This window comes from Lithobates pipiens, unplaced genomic scaffold (genome assembly GCF_037356315.1).
Source record: "Lithobates pipiens isolate NorthernLeopardFrog02 unplaced genomic scaffold, aLitPip1_a1.2 Scaffold_13, whole genome shotgun sequence".
In the NCBI taxonomy this organism is placed as follows: Eukaryota; Metazoa; Chordata; class Amphibia; order Anura; family Ranidae; genus Lithobates; species Lithobates pipiens.
In genome coordinates this window covers 548549611-548573392 of record NW_027507718.1, presented here as the reverse complement: position 1 = coordinate 548573392, position 23782 = coordinate 548549611, and the positions used below count along the sequence as shown (strand labels likewise).

General features: G+C 47.4%; 1 protein-coding gene across 1 annotated transcript in view; it reads right to left on the bottom strand.

The window, feature by feature from the left end:
* LOC143975827 (uncharacterized) overlaps positions 1 to 23782 on the bottom strand; it is a 46857-nt gene that overhangs the window by 21957 nt on the left and 1118 nt on the right. The window lies entirely within an intron of this gene.

The following is a 23782-nucleotide window of genomic DNA, read 5'->3' as shown; positions in this document are numbered from 1 at the left end:
AGCGGACAGTTTCAGCGAACAGTCCGCTGAACAAGGTTTTTCGGAAATTCCGAAAAACTGTCCGCTGAAACTTTGTTTCAGCGGACAGTCCCCCCGTGTGTAGGCTTGTTCGTCAAACTAAGTTCCGCGCATGCTCAGAAAGGATTTACACGCCGAAAGTTATAATGCAGTGTATAGGACGTCGTATTTTTCGTCCCGTCGTACGTGCCGTTCACGTCATCGCGCACGGTTTCAGCAAACTGTTCGTTCGTCGTGTGTGGCCATGTCCGTCCATGCTAATTTTGAGCGGACTGTTTGCTGAAACTGTTTGACGGACAAAGTTGGGCGAACAGTCCCCGCGTGTGTACGCGGCCTTAGTGTCCCATAGACTTTAACGGGGTTCCGCAGCTTTCTAATTTGCCGCGAACGCCGCATATTGTTCGTTGTTCGCCGAACGTCCGAACAACCAAAGTTCAGCCCGAACTTATGCTTGGGCCGAGCCATTCGCCCATCCCTAATGAGAAGCTAAACTGTCATTGCTGCTCATTCACTGTCACTAGACCCTTTACCAAGAGAATAAGTCTCTGTCATTGGACCAAGAGACCAATCTACGTCACCAGACCTCCACAGTCATCAGACCCTGTATAAGGAGATCCACCACTGTCATCAGATCCTGTATAAGGAGATCCACCACTGTCATCAGATCCTGTATAAGGAGATCCACCACTGTCATCAGATCCTGTATAAGGAGATCCACCACTGTCATCAGATCCTGTATAAGGAGATCCACCACTGTCATCAGATCCTGTATAAGGAGATCCACCATTGTCATCAGATCCTGTATAAGGAGATCCACCACTGTCATCAGATCCTGTATAAGGAGATCCACCACTGTCATCAGATCCTGTATAAGGAGATCCACCATTGTCATCAGATCCTGTACCAGGAGATTCACCACTATCATCAGATCCTGTATAAGGAGATCCACCACTGTCATCAGATCTTGCACCATGGAATCGACCACTGTCATCAGATCCTGTATCAGGAGATTCATCACTGTCCTTAGATCCTGCACCAGGGAATTTACCACTGTCATCAGATCCTGTACAAGGAGATCCACCACTGCCATTAGATCCTGTACCAGGAGATCCACCACTGTCATCATATCCTGCACCAGGGAATCTACCACTGTCATCAGACTCTGTACCAGGCAATCATCCACTGTCATCAGATCCTGTACAAGCAGATCCACCACTATCATCAGATCCTGTACAAGAGCATCAACCACTATTATCAGATCCTGTACAAGCAGATCCACCACTATCATCAGATCCTGTACAAGCAGATCCACCACTATCATCAGTAGTGATGGACGAACTTCCGACGGGACGTTTCGCGAACGCGAAACGCGAACGGACACAAACGTTCGCGAAAACGACCGTTCGCCGCGGGCTCCATTGACTTCAATGGGAGGCGAATTTCGCAAACCTTTAGGTCGAATTTGCGGCCACGGGGTAATTATTAGGGGGTAGCACGTAGTCCCACCACCTGGACAATAGCATAATACATGTATGAGGTGAATTTGGGATCGATAACTACAAGCATTTTTTTTTTATTTGGGAAATTGTTCTGACAATTCAGGACTATGGAGCTAATGAAGGCAATGGAGGAGAGGGAAGGTCAGGGACCAGGGTAGGCAAACAAGAGGGTGCAGGAGATACAGAGCACTGACAGCAGCACCGTAATACAGAGCACTGACATCAGCACCGTGACATACAGCGCTGACAGCAGCTCCGTGACATACAGCGCTGACAGCAGCTCCGTGACATACAGCGCTGACAGCAGCTCCGTGACATACAGCGCTGACAGCAGCTCCGTGACATACAGCGCTGACAGCAGCTCCGTGACATACAGCGCTGACAGCAGCACCGTGACATACAGCGCTGACAGCAGCTCCGTGACATACAGCGCTGACAGCAGCTCCGTGACATACAGCGCTGACAGCAGCTCCGTGACATACAGCACTGACAGCAGCTCCGTGACATACAGCGCTGACAGCAGCTCCGTGACATACAGCGCTGACAGCAGCACCGTGACATACAGCGCTGACAGCAGCTCCGTGACATACAGCGCTGACAGCAGCTCCGTGACATACAGCGCTGACAGCAGCTCCGTGACATACAGCGCTGACAGCAGCTCCGTGACATACAGCGCTGACAGCAGCTCCGTGACATACAGCGCTGACAGCAGCACCGTGACATACAGCGCTGACAGCAGCTCCGTGACATACAGCGCTGACAGCAGCTCCGTGACATACAGCGCTGACAGCAGCTCCGTGACATACAGCACTGACAGCAGCTCCGTGACATACAGCGCTGACAGCAGCTCCGTGACATACAGCGCTGACAGCAGCACCGTGACATACAGCGCTGACAGCAGCTCCGTGACATACAGCGCTGACAGCAGCTCCGTGACATACAGCGCTGACAGCAGCTCCGTGACATACAGCGCTGACAGCAGCTCCGTGACATACAGCGCTGACAGCAGCTCCGTGACATACAGCGCTGACAGCAGCTCCGTGACATACAGCGCTGACAGCAGCTCCGTGACATACAGCGCTGACAGCAGCTCCGTGACATACAGCGCTGACAGCAGCTCCGTGACATACAGCGCTGACAGCAGCTCCGTGACATACAGCGCTGACAGCAGCTCCGTGACATACAGCGCTGACAGCAGCTCCGTGACATACAGCGCTGACAGCAGCACCGTAAGCAGCCCCAGGAGGAAGTCAGCACAGCACAGGGATGGTGTGATCCCCTCATAATAAGAACCCCCAGGAGGAAGTCAGCACAGCACAGGGATGGTGGGAGCCCCTCATAATAAGAACACCCAGGAGGAAGTCAGCACAGCACAGGGATGGTGGGAACCCCTCATAATAAGCAGCCCCAGTAGAAATATGACACCGCTCAACCTCTTCAAAGAGGAGGGTAGGGGCATATAGTACGGTGTGCTTTTTTGGGTCAGGGAAGTGAGCCAAATGAATTAAGAAGGTCTGTGTGCTTGATTCCAAAAATTGTTTATAGACATATACATGGTCTACTGATCACATGTGTTGAATTCCTCCGAGATCCATGCCTCATTCATTTTTAGAAATGTGAGGTAGTTAACACTGTGGTGAGCTAGGCGAGTACGCTTATCGGTCACAATCCCCCCTGCTGCGCTGAACGTCCTTTCGGACAGGACACTGGATGAGGGGCAAGCCAACAGTTCGATTGCAAATTGGGCAAGCTCTGGCCAGAGGTCAAGCCTGCCCACCCAGTAGTCTAGGGGTTCATCACTCCTCAGAGCGTCCACATCGGCCGTTAACCCAATGTAGTCGGACACCTGACGGTCTAGGCGTTCCCTGATGCTGGATCCGGATGACACCTGTCGATGGGTCGGCTGAAAGAATGACCTCATATCCGAAGTCACCAACACATCTTCAAACCGGCCTCTTCTTGCAGGCGCTGTTGGATTGGTACCCGCAAATCCTTCTCTGGGAGTGGGAATTGCTCCTCTGCCAGCGCACGCAAAAGCAGAATGCAGCATTTCTCGAAGCAAGGCCTGGAAGTGCTGCATTCTGACAGCCCTCTGCGACGGCGGTAACATTTCCGCCATTTTGTGTTTGTACCGGGGGTCTAAGTACGTTGCCACCCAGTACTGGTCCTTGACCCTCATGCTTTTTATACGGGGGTCCCTATTAAAACACTGGAGCATGAAGGCCCCCATTTGCACTAAAGTGGAAGCGGTGTGGTGGCCTGGCTCCTGCTCATCATCCAGGATAATGTCGTCCTCTTCATTCTCCTCTCCCCATCCTCGCACAACAGGGATCCCAGAAAGGTTTAAAGCATGCTCTTCTTGCTCCTGCTCATCCGCCCCGGCACCATCCTCCTCTGACTCCTCATCAGACTCCTGTTGTTGACTTGTCTCAGATAGAGTAGCCCCCCCTGGGAATTCATCCAGCATTGCGACTTCCTCATCTTCCCGCTCCTGCTCCTCCACAGCCTGATCAATGACACGACGCAATGCACGCTCCAGAAAGAAGGCATAAGGTACCATGTCACTGATGGCGCCATGGCTGCGACTGACCAGTTTGGTGATCTCCTCAAATGGCCGCAGAAGTCTGCATGTGTCGCGCATGAGCAGCCACTGGCGCGGTGAAAAAAAACCCAGCTCCCCAGAACCGTTTCTTTCGCAGAGTTCATACAGGTAGACGTTAACTGCACGTTTCTGCTGGAGCAGCCTATCAAGCATATAGAAGGTTGAGTTCCATCGCGTCGGGCAATCGCAAATAAGACGTCTGACCGGCAGATGGTGTCGCCGCTGAATGTCAGCAAGGCGAGCCATGGCCGTGTAAGATCTTCTGAAATGGGCCGAGATTTTCCTTGCCTGCCGCAAGATGTCCTGGACCCCAGGGTATTTGACAAGGAATCGCTGCACGACCAAGTTTAAGACGTGTGCCATGCACGGCACGTGCGTGATTTTGCCCTGTTTCAATGCGCTAAGCAGATTGGCACCGTTGTCACACACCACTTTACCAACTGTCAAATTGAGCGGTGTTAGCCACTCATCTGCCTGTGAACGCAAAGCTGAAAGGAGTGCCGGGCCAGTGTGGCTCTTTGCTTCCAGGCACAACAGACGCAGCACGGCATGGCAACGTCTCACCTGGCATGTGGAATAGGTTCTGGGGAGCTTGGGCGGTGCAGTGGAAGAGACGCTAGCAGCGGAAAAGGAGGAGGCAGCTGAGGAGGAGAGGGAGGAGGATGGAGTAGGAGGAGGAGAAGAAGAGTCAGGCCTGCATGCAATCCGTGGCGGTAAAACCAAATCTACACGGGTGCCACGGGTTACATGCTTGACGGCCGTCAGAAGGTTCACCCAGTGGGCAGTAAAACTGATATACCTTCCCTGCCCGTGTTTGCTAGACCACGTGTCTGTGGTCAGATGTATCTTGGCACCGACACTGTGTGCCAGAGATACATTCACTTGCCGCTGAACATGGCCATATAGCTCTGGGATGCCCTTCTCTGAGAAATACTTCCTTCCTGGGACCTTCCATTGTGGTGTTCCAATGGCCACAAATTTGCGAAAGGCCTCCGAGTCCACCAGTTTATATGGCAGTAGTTGGCGGGCTATGAGTTCTGACAAGCCAGCCGCCAACCGTTGGGCAAGAGGGTTATCCGGCGTCATCATTTTTTTACGCTCAAACATTAGGCCCACGGAAGCCTGCCTTTTTGCAGAAAAATGTGAGCTTGGCGTGATGGAAGGTGGAGTGGAGGACAATTGTGAGGAGAGAGGAGAAGGAGAAGTAGAAGACGAGGCTGGACGGTGAGAGCCTGCAGTGTGGCTTTGTGTGTTCCGTTGCTCCCACTGGGCTCGGTGATGGCTGCTCATGTGCCTTCTTAAGGCGGTCGTCCCTAGGTGAGTATTGGGCTTACCGCGACTAACGCGTTGACTGCAAAGATTGCAGATGGCAACGCTATTGTCAGCAGCGGACACGTTAAAAAAAGCCCACACTGCGGAGCCATGTGCCGGTGTCCTGGGAGCGCCAGATGTGACCGTACATGGTCGATGACTCGCTCCTGATACATTTGCAGTCTGCTTTGTCCCTGCTGTGCAATGTAAGTCATTGCTGCTTCTCCTCCCTATCTGCTGGTCCATATCTCCCTCTGAACTCCCCTCCTCTTCCTCTCTTGTGGGCACCCACGTGACATCACTAGACACGTCATCATCAACGTCACCTTCCCCACCGCTATAAGTAGAGTAGGCAGCAACACCGGGGACCAACCTCCTCCTTGGGCTGATCTGGGTACTGGCGTCAGACTGCTGAGTAGCGCTTGTTGCTACCTCCTCTTCCTGATCCAATACCAAGAGTGGCTGCGCATCAGAAATGTCCTCTTGATATGGATCGGAAAATAATTCCAGTGACTCAAGCGGAAGGTATGTGGTGGTGGTGGTGGTGGTCGTGTTGTTGGTGGTAGTGTCTTTGGGGGTGCACATAGCAGAGAGTGAAGAAGAGGGTGCAGATCGAGAGGATGAGGAGGGTGCAGAAGAGTAAGGCTGAGCGAGCCACTCAACCAAGTCTGGTGCATCCTTTAAAGTAATTGAACGCACCTTCTGCAACTTCCCACTTTGGCTCAAGCCTGTTGCTCCTGCCCTACCCCTACCACCCCTGCGGAAGGGCCTGCCTCTTCCTCTGCATGTCATTTTTTAAATGACCCTGTGACAAAACTCTTAGTCCCTATACCGCTGAAGGACTGCTGCAGTATAGGTGAGCGGTCAGCAGTGGTGCACGTCAACCCTATCTATTGTGGACCTATAGCGGTCCTTACAGAACAGCAGACTGTACCGCACTCAAGCCTATGTACCGTAGCACCCTATACCAAGTTACCAGTCCTTATAAGAACTTTTGTGGACCAAGCAGGTTGTGTATTAGTGTTTAGCAGACTGTACGTCAGTCCCTATACCGCTGAAGGACTGCTGCAGTATAGGGCAGCGGTCAGCAGTGGTGCACGTCAACCCTATCTATTGTGGACCGATAGCGGTCCTTACAGAACAGCAGACTGTACCGCACTCAAGCCTATGTACCGTAGCACCCTATACCAAGTTACCAGTCCTTATAAGAACTTTTGTGGACCAAGCAGGTTGTGTATTAGTGTTTAGCAGACTGTACGTCAGTCCCTATACCGCTGAAGGACTGCTGCAGTATAGGGCAGCGGTCAGCAGTGGTGCACGTCAACCCTATCTATTGTGGACCGATAGCGGTCCTTACAGAACAGCAGACTGTACCGCACTCAAGCCTATGTACCGTAGCACCCTATACCAAGTTACCAGTCCTTATAAGAACTTTTGTGGAACAAGCAGGTTGTGTGTTAGTGATTAGCAGACTGTACGTCAGTCCCTATACCAATGAAGGACTGCTGCAGTATAGGGCAGCGGTCAGCAGTAGTGCACGGCAACCCTATGTATTGTGGACCGATAGCGGTCCTTACAGAACAGCAGACTGTACCGCACTCAAGCCTATGTACCGTAGCACCCTATACCAAGTTACCAGTCCTTATAAGAACTTTTGTGGACCAAGCAGGTTGTGTATTAGTGTTTAGCAGACTGTACGTCAGTCCCTATACCGCTGAAGGACTGCTGCAGTATAGGGCAGCGGTCAGCAGTGGTGCACGTCAACCCTATCTATTGTGGACCGATAGCGGTCCTTACAGAACAGCAGACTGTACCGCACTCAAGCCTATGTACCGTAGCACCCTATACCAAGTTACCAGTCCTTATAAGAACTTTTGTGGACCAAGCAGGTTGTGTATTAGTGTTTAGCAGACTGTACGTCAGTCCCTATACCGCTGAAGGACTGCTGCAGTATAGGGCAGCGGTCAGCAGTGGTGCACGTCAACCCTATCTATTGTGGACCGATAGCGGTCCTTACAGAACAGCAGACTGTACCGCACTCAAGCCTATGTACCGTAGCACCCTATACCAAGTTACCAGTCCTTATAAGAACTTTTGTGGAACAAGCAGGTTGTGTGTTAGTGATTAGCAGACTGTACGTCAGTCCCTATACCAATGAAGGACTGCTGCAGTATAGGGCAGCGGTCAGCAGTAGTGCACGGCAACCCTATGTATTGTGGACCGATAGCGGTCCTTACAGAACAGCAGACTGTACCGCACTCAAGCCTATGTACCGTAGCACCCTATACCAAGTTACCAGTCCTTATAAGAACTTTTGTGGACCAAGCAGGTTGTGTATTAGTGTTTAGCAGACTGTACGTCAGTCCCTATACCGCTGAAGGACTGCTGCAGTATAGGGCAGCGGTCAGCAGTGGTGCACGTCAACCCTATGTATTGTGGACCGATAGCGGTCCTTACAGAACAGCAGACTGTAACGCACTCAGGCCTATGTACCGTAGCACCCTATACCAAGTTACCAGTCCTTATAAGAACTTTTGTGGACCAAGCAGGTTGTGTGTTAGTGATTAGCAGACTGTACGTCAGTCCCTATACCAATGAAGGACTGCTGCAGTATAGGGCAGCGGTCAGCAGTAGTGCACGGCAACCCTATGTATTGTGGACCGATAGCGGTCCTTACAGAACAGCAGACTGTAACGCACTCAGGCCTATGTACCGTAGCACCCTATACCAAGTTACCAGTCCTTATAAAAACTTTTGTGGACCAAGCAGGTTGTGTGTTAGTGTTTAGCAGACTGTGCGTCAGTCCCTATACCGCTGAAGGACTGCTGCAGTATAGGGCAGCGGTCAGCAGTGGTGCACGTCAACCCTATCTATTGTGGACCGATAGCGGTCCTTACAGAACAGCAGACTGTACCGCACTCAAGCCTATGTACCGTAGCACCCTATACCAAGTTACCAGTCCTTATAAGAACTTTTGTGGACCAAGCAGGTTGTGTATTAGTGTTTAGCAGACTGTACGTCAGTCCCTATACCGCTGAAGGACTGCTGCAGTATAGGGCAGCGGTCAGCAGTGGTGCACGTCAACCCTATCTATTGTGGACCGATAGCGGTCCTTACAGAACAGCAGACTGTACCGCACTCAAGCCTATGTACCGTAGCACCCTATACCAAGTTACCAGTCCTTATAAGAACTTTTGTGGAACAAGCAGGTTGTGTGTTAGTGATTAGCAGACTGTACGTCAGTCCCTATACCAATGAAGGACTGCTGCAGTATAGGGCAGCGGTCAGCAGTAGTGCACGGCAACCCTATGTATTGTGGACCGATAGCGGTCCTTACAGAACAGCAGACTGTACCGCACTCAAGCCTATGTACCGTAGCACCCTATACCAAGTTACCAGTCCTTATAAGAACTTTTGTGGACCAAGCAGGTTGTGTATTAGTGTTTAGCAGACTGTACGTCAGTCCCTATACCGCTGAAGGACTGCTGCAGTATAGGGCAGCGGTCAGCAGTGGTGCACGTCAACCCTATGTATTGTGGACCGATAGCGGTCCTTACAGAACAGCAGACTGTAACGCACTCAGGCCTATGTACCGTAGCACCCTATACCAAGTTACCAGTCCTTATAAGAACTTTTGTGGACCAAGCAGGTTGTGTGTTAGTGATTAGCAGACTGTACGTCAGTCCCTATACCAATGAAGGACTGCTGCAGTATAGGGCAGCGGTCAGCAGTAGTGCACGGCAACCCTATGTATTGTGGACCGATAGCGGTCCTTACAGAACAGCAGACTGTAACGCACTCAGGCCTATGTACCGTAGCACCCTATACCAAGTTACCAGTCCTTATAAAAACTTTTGTGGACCAAGCAGGTTGTGTGTTAGTGTTTAGCAGACTGTGCGTCAGTCCCTATACCGCTGAAGGACTGCTGCAGTATAGGGCAGCGGTCAGCAGTGGTGCACGTCAACCCTATCTATTGTGGACCGATAGCGGTCCTTACAGAACAGCAGACTGTACCGCACTCAAGCCTATGTACCGTAGCACCCTATACCAAGTTACCAGTCCTTATAAGAACTTTTGTGGACCAAGCAGGTTGTGTATTAGTGTTTAGCAGACTGTACGTCAGTCCCTATACCGCTGAAGGACTGCTGCAGTATAGGGCAGCGGTCAGCAGTGGTGCACGTCAACCCTATGTATTGTGGACCGATAGCGGTCCTTACAGAACAGCAGACTGTAACGCACTCAGGCCTATGTACCGTAGCACCCTATACCAAGTTACCAGTCCTTATAAGAACTTTTGTGGACCAAGCAGGTTGTGTGTTAGTGATTAGCAGACTGTACGTCAGTCCCTATACCAATGAAGGACTGCTGCAGTATAGGGCAGCGGTCAGCAGTAGTGCACGGCAACCCTATGTATTGTGGACCGATAGCGGTCCTTACAGAACAGCAGACTGTACTGCACTCAGGCCTATGTACCGTAGCACCCTATACCAAGTTACCAGTCCTTATAAAAACTTTTGTGGACCAAGCAGGTTGTGTGTTAGTGTTTAGCAGACTGTGCGTCAGTCCCTATACCGCTGAAGGACTGCTGCAGTATAGGGCAGCGGTCAGCAGTAGTGCACGGCAACCCTATGTATTGTGGACCGATAGCGGTCCTTACAGAACAGCAGACTGTAACGCACTCAGGCCTATGTACCGTAGCACCCTATACCAAGTTACCAGTCCTTATAAGAACTTTTGTGGACCAAGCAGGTTGTGTGTTAGTGATTAGCAGACTGTACGTCAGTCCCTATACCAATGAAGGACTGCTGCAGTATAGGGCAGCGGTCAGCAGTAGTGCACGGCAACCCTATGTATTGTGGACCGATAGCGGTCCTTACAGAACAGCAGACTGTACCGCACCCAAGCCTATGTACCGTAGCACCCTAGACAGACCAAGTTACCAGTCCTGATAAAGAGCTTTGTGGAACAAGTGAGTTGTGAATGATTAGCAGACTGCAGCAGAAGGGCAGCAGTCAAGTATAATATTCTTTCTATATTTGGAAGAAAGAATATTATACGTGTACAAGCCTATTACCGTACCACTGATACCAGTCCTGAAAAGAACCTTTGTGGAACTAATAGTAACAGCAAGTCTTTAAAATTATCCTCACTGCCTGACACACTGCTTCCTGCCTGTCCCTATACAAATTGGCAAAAAAGAGTAGGCTGGAACGATTAGCTGGAACAGCTCTTTTGTGGACCTGATAGTAACAGCTAATGATGATGATGATGATGATGATGAAGAAAGACTAATCTGGCTGAGCTGTCCCTAAAATAGCAGCATACAGCGCTCTGTCCCTTTATCTAAACTGACAAAAGAAACTCAGGCTGCTGACCTAACACCTATACCAGTCCTGAAAAGAACTTTTGTGTACCAAATAGCTAGCGTTTTCTCTGTCCCTACTCCACACAGGATCCTTTCCCTACAGTGACAGAAGAAAGAATGTAAAATGGCCACCGGATCGGGTGTATTTATAGGTTAGGGGGAATGTCCAAGTGTCCATGAGCTGTCATGTCTCAATTGGTTGTCCTGTAACACATGATAAACGTGTCACGAAAGGTTAAAGTTCTTGTATACATTAAACACGTAAGTCCGCCGGGGCGAACGACGGAAAAAGGCGTTCGAACCCGCGGACGGCGAAAGTCGGAAATTCGCCGCGAAACGACCGCCGGGCGAACCGTTCGGCCATCACTAATCATCAGATCCTGTACAAGGACATTCACCATTGTCATCAGATCATGTACCAGGAGATCTGCCACTGTCATCAGACCCTTTACAAGGAGAGCCGCCACTGTTTTCAGATCCTGCACCAGGGAATCTACCACTATCATCAGATCCTGTACCAGGAGAACCACCTCTATGATCAGACCCTGTACAAGGAGATCCACCATTGTCATCAAATCCTGCGCTGGGGGATCTTCCACTGTCATCAGACTCTGTACCAGGCCATCCAGCACTGTCATCAGATCCTGTACAAGCAGATGCAATGCTATCATCAGATCCTGTACAAGGAGATCCCCCACTGTTACCAGATCATGTACCAGGAGATCTACCACTGTCGTCAGATCCTATACAAGGAGATCCACCGCTGTCATCATTTACAACACAGCCAGTCAGCCACCATCTGCCTACTGTGAGGGTGTATCTGCCTACTGCAACTTCCGTTCCGACCAGGAGATTTCACAGGTCAGAAGGGAGACATTAAAGGCAGATACACCCTGTGAAGACTAAAGCCGCGTACACACGGGCGGACTGTCTGTCCAACTTAGTCCGCTGAAACACATTTCAGCGGACAGTCCGCTCGTGTGTGGGCTTCAGCGGACTTTTTCAGCGGACAGTCTGGCGGACTAAGTCTTTCGGAATTTCCGTAATACAGTCCGTCCAACTTTGGTTTCAGCGGACAGTCCGCTCGTGTGTAGGCAAGTTGGACGGACTAAGTATGGCGCATGCTCAGAAAGGATTTACACGGCGGAAGGTTGCATTGCAGTGTATTGGACGTCGTATTTCTAGTCCCGTCGTACGTGCCGTACACGTCATCGCGCAAGTTTTCAGCGGACAGTTTGTTCATCGTGTGTGGTCAAGTCCGTTCATTCGAAAGTAGGACGGACTGTCTGTCGGATTGTCTGACGGACTTAGTTGGCCAGACAGTCCGCCCGTGTGTACGTGGCTTAATAGACTGTGTGTAAAGGAATGTGATTTCAGCCCTATGTAGTGTGTGTGTGTTGGGGGGGGGGGGTATACAGTGCTGGGATGGGAAAGTAGCTCTGCCAAGTGACCTGCCAGGGGTCCCTGTCCTCTGATTCTCCAGCGGTAATCCCTGTCCTCTGATTCTCCAGCGGTGATCCCTGTCCTCTGATTCTCCAGCGGTGATCCCTGTCCTCTGATTCTCCAGCGGTGATCCCTGTCCTCTGATTCTCCAGCGGTGATCCCTGTCCTCTGATTCTCCAGCGGTGATCCCTGTCCTCTGATTCTCCAGCGGTGATCCCTGTCCTCTGATTCTTCAGCAGTGATCCCTGTCCTCTGATTCTCCAGCGGTGATCCCTGTCCTCTGATGTAAGGAGGAACTCTGGAAACTCAAACTCTTTTTTTTTTTTGTTTACAAACTATTTTTATTTCAAGAGAAATGCATGACATAATATTTACAAGTAAAGATTATGTTAAAGTATACAGTAGTTGATAGATGGACTTTGTTATAACATGTTAACAGTAATATCCTTAAATACCATAAACAACTTATATTTTTCAATGGTCTCTGATCAAAGTATTATTATTTAGGGTTTAAGAAGTGTTTAGAATGATTGAACTATGGGTCCCATTTTTTATCACATAAATGATTTGTATTATGTAAAGTGTGAAATATTTTTTTCCCATTAGATTAATATTGTTCTAATTTTCAAAATGGACTAGAGGTACCAATGGGGATTTCCAATGGTATGCTATCAGCCAGTCTATTGCAACACATATTGTGTGGAAACTCAAACTCTTAAGTCACTTTCAGTATCTTGACGTGCGGTGTATGTATCTGCATGCAGGGTGGATGTGGTGGGAGGTAGTGGGGGGGGGGGGGGGCAGGCAGGTCAACATCTGCATCGGGGCCCACAAGCTTCAAGCTACAAATCTGACCAGTAGTGTAACCAAAGTCCTAATATCCCGCTCCAGGAGATTTTTGGACTAATTGTGCCAAATTATGGTTTCTGTACCAGTCTAGCTGGATTGCACTGAGTTCTCCTTGGCTGCAGGTGTCGCTGTCACCGCCAGCAAGTGGTAGAACACAGTCTAGTTGGGTGTACTGAGTGCCATCCTTGTCTCGGAACCAGCTCAGTGGGAGGGTTGTCCTTCTGTGCATTCTGGGATCACGTGCTTCTGGGTTCCGGTCCAGAAGAGATTTTCTGCCTGTTTGGTCCTGGTCCTCCTGACCAGCCCCCATGGCCCTCCTGGCCTGGGGGGCGGATCCATGCAATTTCGAGTCTCTGGGCAGGATAGCCTGGGGCAAAAGCAACTACAGGGCCAGGCCTGAATGGGTATGAGGCCATAATGATTCAACGGTGGTCCGGTGCCGTCTCATCTAGGGAGAGGCCCAGCAACTGGAGAAGCATTCAGGGGAGGACTCTTCGGGAGAAGGCCATGCGTAGGGCTGGTTTCTCAGAAGGAGCCGGGAGGGTCGGTTGAAGGACACTTTGTGGATCTATATTCATACGGTATTGCCAGACCGGTTGAAAGATACTGGTACTGTATCATAGTTCCCTAAATTTATCTACGTTCCTCAGTTTTACATTCAAGTCTGCGGCAGAGACTTCGCTTTACTTAACACCCTGCCAGCTGCTAGGCCTAGTGAGAGGAGGTCTATCCGGAGGTTGTGAGAATCCAGCTGTGAAACGGTTATTCTCTGAATTTTACAGTTCCAAAAGTACCTGAACTTCCTTTCTAACTCTCTACCTTTATTAAGAAACTGTGTTGTCTTCCGAAATAAATAACCCAAAAGAGGATCCAGTGTCAATTTCTACCATTCTTTGGGCCATCTGCCACGGGAACCCCCTAGACGGAGGCGAGGTCAAGAAGGTAATGGTAAGCCCAACAAAACCAGCAGCTCCTGGTAGTCAGTGCTACAAACCTTTGTCATGTTACTCTATACCTGGTCACCTGCCACTGTTTTCGGGCCTATACCAAAAGATCCACTGCTGTAATCGGAACCTATGATCAATTATTGTTGTCAGACTCTACCAAGAGATCCACCACTGTCTTCAGACCCTGTACCAGGTGATCCACTACCGTCATCAGACCCGGTACCAGGTGATCCACTACCGTCATCAGACCCGGTACCAGGTGATCCACTATCGTCATCAGACCCTGTACCAGGTGATCCACTGCCGTCATCAGACCCTGTACCAGGTGATCCACTATCGTCCTTAGACCCTGTACCAGGTGATCTACTATCGTCATCAGACCCTGTACCAGGTGATCCACTACCGTCATCAGACCCTGTACCAGGTGATCCACTACCGTCATCAGACCCTGTACCAGGTGATCCACTACCGTCATCAGACCCTGTACTAGGTGATCCACTACCGTCATCAGACCCTGTACCAGGTGATCCACTACCATCATCAGACCCTGTACCAGGTGATCCACTACCGTTATCAGACCCTGTACCAGGTGATGCACTACCATTATCAGACCCTGTACCAGGTGATGCACTACCGTTATCAGACCCTGTACCAGGTGATCCACTACCATCATCAGACCCTGTACCAGGTGATCCATTACCATCATCAGACCCTGTACCAGGTGATGCACTACCATTATCAGACCCTATACCAGGTGATCCACTACCGTCATTAGACCCTGTACCAGGTGATCCACTACTGTCATCAGACCCTGTACCAGGTGATCCACTATCGTCCTCAGACCCTGTACCAGGTGATCCACTACCATCATCCGACCCTGTACCAGGTGATCCACTACCGTCATCAGACCCTGTACCAGGTGATCCACTATCGTCCTCAGACCCTGTACCAGGTGATCCACTACCATCATCCGACCCTGTACCAGGTGATCCACTACCGTCATCAGACCCTGTACCAGGTGATTCACTACCGTCATCAGACCCTATACCAGGTGATCCACTACCGTCTTCAGACCCTGTAGCAGGTGATCCACTACCGTCATCAGACCCTGGACCAAGGGATTTACCATTGTCATCAGATCCCATACCAGGAGATCAACAATTGTCATCAGACCCAGACAAATATCACTACTACTGTTATCAGACCTTGTCATAATACCCCGTACCAAGAGAGTTGCCACTGCCATCATACTGTTTACTAGGCAATTCCCTTCTGTCTTCAGACCCTATTCCAGGAGATCTAAAATATACATCATATTGTATGCCAGAAGATCTGCCACTGTCATCAAAACCAAAACCAGGACATCAAACTTTCAGTCCCTGGTCCAAGAGATCCGGAGCTGTCATATCCTTTACCAGGAGATCAATTCATGCCATCAGACCTTGTATGAGGAGATCCATCACTACGAGGAGCTTATGTGAGGAGTTAGGAGAGCTAAGAGCTGACTGGAGACAAGAGACGCATCCCCTTCACATAGGTACATAACGGAAGCTTTCAATCACAGGCTGTGTGCTGGAGCTCCCTATCCATCACCATATTACCTCTTGGTGTCAGGAAAAATTTAAAGAACAACAAGAAGCAATCTCCCGCTCTCAAAAGTAATGCAATGATGCATGATGGATCACAGTCCCTAGATATTTTCAATGCAAGCACAGGCTTTGCTGCACCCTGAGGGTCGGAGGAGAACCCGGTAGAGACACTGCAAAACAAAGAAGAGAGGGCGCACCAGCCTTGCACATTACCCAAGTAGTATATTTCATAATGTAATAAAGGAAATATATTCACAAACAACTCAAAAGTGAAAGCATATCAGACTGGCTCTGAGGAAGAAGGAATCTCCCTTCAAAACACGTCAGCCAACTGGAAGGTCCCCCGGCTTGCTGGGACCGGTCTCCATGACCAGATTGCTTTGTCTATACTTTGGACTCTGATATGCTTTTATCTTTGAATTTTTTTGTGAGTATATATTCCTTTATAACATTATTAACTACCTCCTGTCCGCGCTATTGTAAAATGACGGCGAGCGCGAGCCCCTCTTGTTCTGAGGCGCTGTCATACGACGTCGCCTCAGTGTCACACACAGAGGTCAGGTTTCTGCGTTACATCAGAGGGGGGCGGGGTCACCCATACGTCACTGGGGAACCCCATGGCTTCCCTCACCAGCATCAGAGGGGGTGGGGACAGGTGATGGGTGGCCCCGCCCTCCTAATATAAGAAGCGTCAGCGCTGGGATCCCTGCAGTGTCTCTGCAGTGGAGACAAAAGACGGATGCGTGTATGGACAGCGCTGGACTGAAAATCACCCGTCACTGGATAAGATCAGCCATCGTTGGACCCCGCAGATCCGTCGCTGGATAGCAAGAGTGGATTACCACCGCTGGAATCTTTTTTTTTTATTTTTTTTATTTTTAATAAAGGAATTTTTCAAAAGTGTGTTTGTCTTATTTAACCATTTTTACACTTTCTTTGTGAAATGATAGGGGTAACTTTTGAACCCCCTTACCATTTCAAACAGGTGGGGGCCGGGATCGGGGGACCCCTTGTTAAAGGGGGCTTCCAGATTCTGATAAGCCCCCCGCCCGCAGACCCTCACAACCACCGGCCAGGGTTGTGGGGATGAGGCCCTTGTCCCCATCAACATGGGGACATGGTGCTTTGAGGGGTCACAGACCCCCAAAGCATCCTCCCAATGTTGAGGGCATATGGCCTGGTATGGTTCAGGAGGGGGGGTGCTCTCTCGTCCCCCCCCCATCTTTTCCTGTGGCCTGCCAGGTTGCGTGCTCGGATAAAGGGTCTGGTATGGATTTTTATGGGGACCCCCACGTCAATTTTTTTTTTAATTTGATGCGGGTTTCCCCTTAATATCCATACCAGACCTGAAGGGCCTGGTAATTGAATTTAGGGGAACCCCCACGCTTTTTTTTTTTTATCAATGAATGAATTGTCGGCTCCGTAATACAGAGAACACTCGTTGAGTGTTCTCTGTATTACGGGGAGCTGACAATTCAAAGTGATTTTAAATGACTTTTTTCCTGCAGAAATGACACTTTGTGCAGGGACAGTTCTAAGCACGGGAAACATGCGCCCCTTCACAGGCATACTACAGACACCCCCCAGGTACGAAATTTAAAGGAATATTACACTTTTATTGTTTCACTTTAATCATTATTAAAATCACTGCTCCTGAAAAAACTGCAGTTTTTAAAACTTTTTTTTGCATTGATCCATGTCCCCTGGGGCAGGACCCGGGTCCCCAAACACTTTTTAGGACAGTAACTTGCATATTAACCTTTAAAATTAGCACTTTAGATTGTGAACGTTCGAGTCCCATAGACTTTAATAGGGTTCTAAAGTTCACACGAAGTTTAGGTCTGTTCGCAGGTTCTGGTGCGAACCGAACTGGGGGGTGTTCAGCTCATCCTTATTCAAGAGTCAAGTAAAGTGCTGGAGAGGGGCGAGTTTGTGCTGGAAGAATATATACAGGACCTGTATATAGTTACTCGATCCATAACATTTTCTGCATTCAGTTGGGCATCTCATGACTACCCTATCCCAATCCAAGTTGAACCTCCTCAATAAAATGCAAAAAAACAAAGTGCATGGACTGTTTTCTGTCTGAGAGTGACTGAAGATCGTGTGCCTGGCTGGGCAGGTTGCCAGATGGACTACAACTACCAGCTGCCCCTACGGGGAGTACCACTACTTGAGGAAAGTAGACAAGTAATACACATTGTTTCATGGTGAAAAGTCTAATTCTTTCCAACTGCACAGCTCAAAAACAACATCTCCAAATCAAGAGCAGTAACCACATCCTTCCTAAAGCCCCCGACCCATTTACTTACTCCGAGCCTTTCTTATTGTTATGACTCACTGATGATGTAACACTACCTTGTTTTGCTACAAAAGAAAAGAAGCAAATCGAGTGTGAAAGTGAAGAAGGTGATTAGTAAGGTGACTTTAAAGGGAGCCAGGTGGAAATTGACTAATTTTTTAGTGTAGGCGCCAGCAACTGGTTGCTTGGTATACTCACTGAAACTACAGACATGAATTCTGTTATTTACCCCTAAATCCTGCAGGTACTACTGACCTCTGAGTTACTTACTACTGGTCCCTGAACTTTGCATTATTTATTACTAAACCCGACACACTACGTTACTACCGAACTCGGAACCTTGCGTTATTTACTACTGTGTTATTTACTACTGACCTCTGAACCCTGCATTATTTACTACTGACCTCTGAACCCTGTGTTATTTATTACTGACCTCTGAACCCTGCATTATTTACTACTGTGTTATTTACTACTGACCTCTGAACCCTGCATTATTTACTACTGACCTCTGAACCCTGTGTTATTTATTACTGACCTCTGAACCCTGCATTATTTTCTACTGACCTCTGAACCCTGCATTATTTTCTACTGACCTTTGAACCCTGCATTATTTACTACTGACCTCTGAACCCTGCATTATTTACTACTCACCTCTGAACCCTGCGTTATTTACTACTCACTTCTGAACCCTGCGTTATTTACTACTGACCTCTGAACCCTGCGTTATTTACTACTCACTTCTGAACCCTGCGTTATTTACTACTGACCTCTGAACCCTGCGTTATTTACTACTCACTTCTGAACCCTGCGTTATTTACTACTGACCTCTGAACCCTGCGTTATTTACTACTCACCTCTGAACCCTGCACTATTTACTACTGACCTCTGAACCCTGCTTTATTTACTACTGACCTCTGAACACTGCGTTATTTTTTACTGACCTCTGAACCCTGCGTTATTTACTACTGACCTCTGGACCCTGCATTATTTTCTACTGACCTCTGGACCCTGCCTAATTTACTACTGACCTATGAACCCTGCATTATTTACTACTGACCTCTGAACCCTGCATTATTTACTACTGACCTCTGAACGCTGTGTTATTTACTACTGACCTCTGAACCCTGCATTATTTACTACTGACCTCTGAACGCTGTTATTTACTACCGACCTCTGAACCCTGTGTTATTTACTGCTGACCTCTGAACCCTGCATTATTTACTACTGACCTCTGAACCCTGCGTTATTTACTACTGACCTCTGAGCCCTGTTTTATTTACTGCTGATCTCTGAAATCTGCTTTATTTACTACTGAATTCCAGTGGTGGCTGGGGATACATATATATATATTTTTATTTTTTTTCCCCAACTGCCACACCCCCAGTCGGTCACCAGCCCCACACTTACCCCATCTAAGTCACGAACGATGGGCAGCAGGCAGCGGCTTCACCCTGCATCTCCTACTTCTCCTCTGTGTCATGGCAGATTCCCCTGCCTCTCCTCCCTCCCCTTCCTCAGCAGTCAATAGGATCGCTTTCCCTCTCTGCAAATTAGGTGACGGGTCTCAGGACCCGCTTCCTGATTGGCCGGGAGGAGAATCAGAAAGACAATAGTGTAGATTAATTCGCTATTCGCCAGATAACTGGGTGGGCTCACCCTTTTTTGAAGCCAATTACAGTCTCAGGCTCTAATCATGTGCTTCTAAAAAAAAAAAATATTGAAATTTGGCGCCTGGCATGTAGATTAGGAGCCAGGCACATTAGGCGGGCTGCGTCCCTGTGCCCCTTATGGACGGACCGCCACTTCTGACCTCAAATGTAACTGAACTTAAAGGGGTTGTAAACCCTCAAGGTTTTTTAGCTTAATGCATACTATGCACTAAGGTAAAAAAACATCCTGTAATGCAGCAGCCCCCTAGAGCTCCCCTTTTTCTTACCTGACCCCGATCTTTCCCATAACAGGGACGGGCACAGCAGCTCCAGCCGCTGTCTCAGGTCCTGATTGGATAGATTGGATATATTGATTGCAGTGAAGCCACTTTCTCCGGCTCCTGTCAATCAAATCCAGTGACACGGGAGCCGGGGGCGGGGACAAGTCAATAGACGCAGCAGCAGGACTCGGGAGCGCCCGCGTGAGTGCCCCCTGGGTGAGCGGCTCTCCAACAAGGCACTCGAGAAGAGGAGGAACAAGGAATGCCGCCGAGGGACCCAGAAGACCCTTGAAGATGAGGATCGGGGCCACTCTCGGCAAAACCAACTGCACAGAGGAGGCAGACCGAAGACTGGAATTAAAGCAAAATGAGGTCCAACAAAATACTGACATAAGGGGGGGGGGTGATCTTTTTTCCAACTCAATAATTCTGTTTTTGATTTTTTTTTTTCTTTCCTGACACGTTGATGTTATATCTTTCACTTGGATGTTAAACGTTGAACTTAGTAAATACAGCTCGATAAAACAAAAACTGTGTCTGTCTTCATTGCTTCCTATATCCACTGTATATAATACCTTTATTCCAAAAGAAGAGTGCCAATAGACGCAGCAGCAGGACTCGGGAGCACGCCCGCATGAGTGCCCCCTGGGTGAGCGGCTCTCCAACAAGGCACTCGAGAAGAGGAGGAACAAGGAGCGCCGCTGAGGGACCCAGAAGACCCTAGAAGAGGAGGATCGGGGCCACTCTCGGCAAAACCAACTGCACAGAGGAGGCAGACCGAAGACTGGAATTAAAGCAAAATGAGGCCCAACAAAATACTGACATAAGGGGGGGGGGGGTGATCTTTTTTCCAACTCAGTAATTCTGTTTTTGATTTTTTTTTTTTCTTTCCTGACATGTTGATGTTATATCTTTCACTTGGATGTTAAACGTTGAAACAAAAACTGTGTCTGTCTTCATTGTTTCCTATATCCACCCTATATTATACCTTTAATACAAAAGAAGAGAGACTGTTGCTTGGACAGATGGTGTTTAGGATAATCCCTACTAATGTTCTTTTGGTGCTACCTAAATATTGGAACCCACATGGGCACTCAAGTGCATAGACCACCCTCCCGTGTCACAGGAGATAAAATCTTTAATATTATACTCTCTACCTATGACGGAACCCATAAAACAACTTCCCTTTTTATTGTTGTTCCTAATTCTGTTACGTCTATGACCACGCCCACATGTGTAAATCCCCTGACCATTAAAAAAAAATATCAACTGTTTCTGCTTTGGGGGATCAATCACATTTTTGAACAGTTTATCTCTCAATGTTGGAGATTTTTTTTTTTTCCAAAATCAAAGTTTACTGTATAAAAAAGATATAATGTACAATAGGAATACATTTGTAACATGTTTCAATTGTAGTACAATGTTATAAGTCACCAGAGATATTATTGGGAATAGTACATTGTTTTTCAGTAGGGTGAAACAATAATGACTCAAAAAGAAACAGCAAAAGATGAACAACGTGGACACTTAGCCCTGAAAGCGGCTGGGTAGTTATGTAATCATCGCGGTTACCCTATTCGCTTAGCGTACTGGAGTTTGCCTATCTTGACAGTGTACTTGAGCGTCACGTCAGGGTAGCTGTGAGCCCTCGTGCTTCTTGGGGTATTTTCACTACATCGATATTGGTCAAGGGTAAACGTTTTAGGGAGCATTGGCGATAATAGGGGGTGAGGGTAGGCTTACTGGTCATGCTTCCTTTTTCGAGATAGTCGTGTGCTGTTATGGGTTGGATGCACGATGGTGTCCATTGGTTAGGTGTTTCTAGGTCAGTTGAATTCCTGTGGGATTGCGGTCAGTGGACCAATAGCAATCCACAGGTGAAAGGTGAATCTAGTTGGGCATATTCCGCGTTCAGGTAGGTTAATTGAGTCAGTGAAAATCCAAAAATAAGAAAGAAAATTTTGAAAGGAAATTCCAACACCTATAATAGTTAGTAATAGTTAAGTTATTATTAGTTAGTTATTATTTCAGATTTTAGAATTTTTGGATTTTAGAATTTCTTATTCCCGAATTTTCAAATTTACTGATTTTCTAATATTCAAATTTACGATCCGAATTTTTGAGAATTTTCTAATATTCAAATTTACGAATTATTCAAAAAATCATTAAACCGGTTTTCGTTAATTCGGATATTTCCAAATTAACAAATTTGTCGAAACTCGTTAAAAAAACAAATTCGGAACTAAACAAATTGCACATGTCTAGTGGCAACAGGTGTCTTCATTTTCTGGGGATTTTTAAGGCAATTCAGACATTATTTAAAAAGGTATATTTTTTATATCATCACATTAAAAGACAAAATATAAAAACAAAAAGCGAATTTTTAAAGATCACTTTTTTTTTTTTTTTAAAGATATACTTTTTTATTAAAAAGATATATTTTTTATTTCATCACATTAAAAGACAAAATGTAAAAACAAAAAGCGAATTTTTAAAGATCACTTTTTTTTTAAAGATATACTTTTTTATTAAAAAGACATACTTTTTTATTAAAAAGATATATTTTTTATTTCAGCACATTAAAAGACAAAATGTAAAAACAAAAAGTGAAATTTTAAAGATCACATTTTTTTTTTTTTAAAGATATACTTTTTTTATTAAAAATATATATATATTTTTATTTTATCACATTCAAAGACGAAATATAAAAACAAAAAAGCAATCTTTAAAAGATCACATGATTTTTTTTTTAGCATATAGCAGAGTATTTTCAAACAATTAGGTATATTGGGATGCATTCAAATTCCGTATATTTTAGATGCATTAAATTGCTGTTCCCCAGCTACTTGTTTATGTGGATTCCACCGTACCTAATTGTTTGAAAATACTCTGCTATATGCTAAAAAAAATGTTGTGATCTTTTAAAAAAAAAAATTTTATATTTTATCTTTGAATGTGATGAAATAAAAAAAATATATATTTTTTAATAATGTCTGAATTGCCCTAAAAATCCCCAAAAAACGAGGACACACGTTGTCATGATTTACAAGGGGTGATGGCAATTACACCCAGGGGAGATCTTTGGTAGTTAGAGAGATACATTGTATCATTCTATGTCCTTGGAGAGATAGAAAAAAAAAAGTGTGTGAAGAAAAAAATAAAAATAATAATAATGAATAAAATATAAAAAATAATCAGCACATTGATTATCAGCGCAGCCCCCATAAGAGGTGCCCATCAGCTGCCAATCAGTGCCCATCAGCTGCCAGTATTTGTCTCATTAGAAAGGCCTGTCAGTGCCCAAAAAATTTGCCAATCAGTTCCCATAAATGTGACAATCAGTGCCCCATCAGTAATGCCTGTCAGTGTCATTGAGATGCCCATCAGAAATGCCTGTCAGTACCTCCTCATCAATGCTGCCTATCCAGAGCCATCTTCCAGTGCCGCTTATCAGTGCCAATCAGTGCCCATAAATGTGCCAATCAGTGCCCCATCAGTAATGCCTGTCAGTGCCCTTGAGATGCCCATCAACAATGCCTGTCAGTACCTCCTCATCAGTGCTGCCTATACAGTGCCATCTTCCATTTCCCATCAGTGCCGCCTAGAAATGTGGCAATCAGTGCTCCATCAGTAATGCCTGTCAGTACCCTTAAGATGCCCATCAACAATGCCTGTCAGTACCTCCTCATCAGTCCTGCCTATCCAGTGCCATCCTCCAGTTTCCATCAGTGCCGCCTATCAGTGCCAATCAGTGCCCATAAATGTGCCAATCAGTGCCCCATCAGTAATGCCTGTCAGTGCCCTTGAGATGCCCATCAACAATGCCTGTTAGTACCTCCTCATCAGTGCTGCCTATCCAGTGCCATCTTCCAGTTCCCATCAGTGCCGCTTATCAGTGCCACCTATTAGTGCCCATAAGTGCCACCT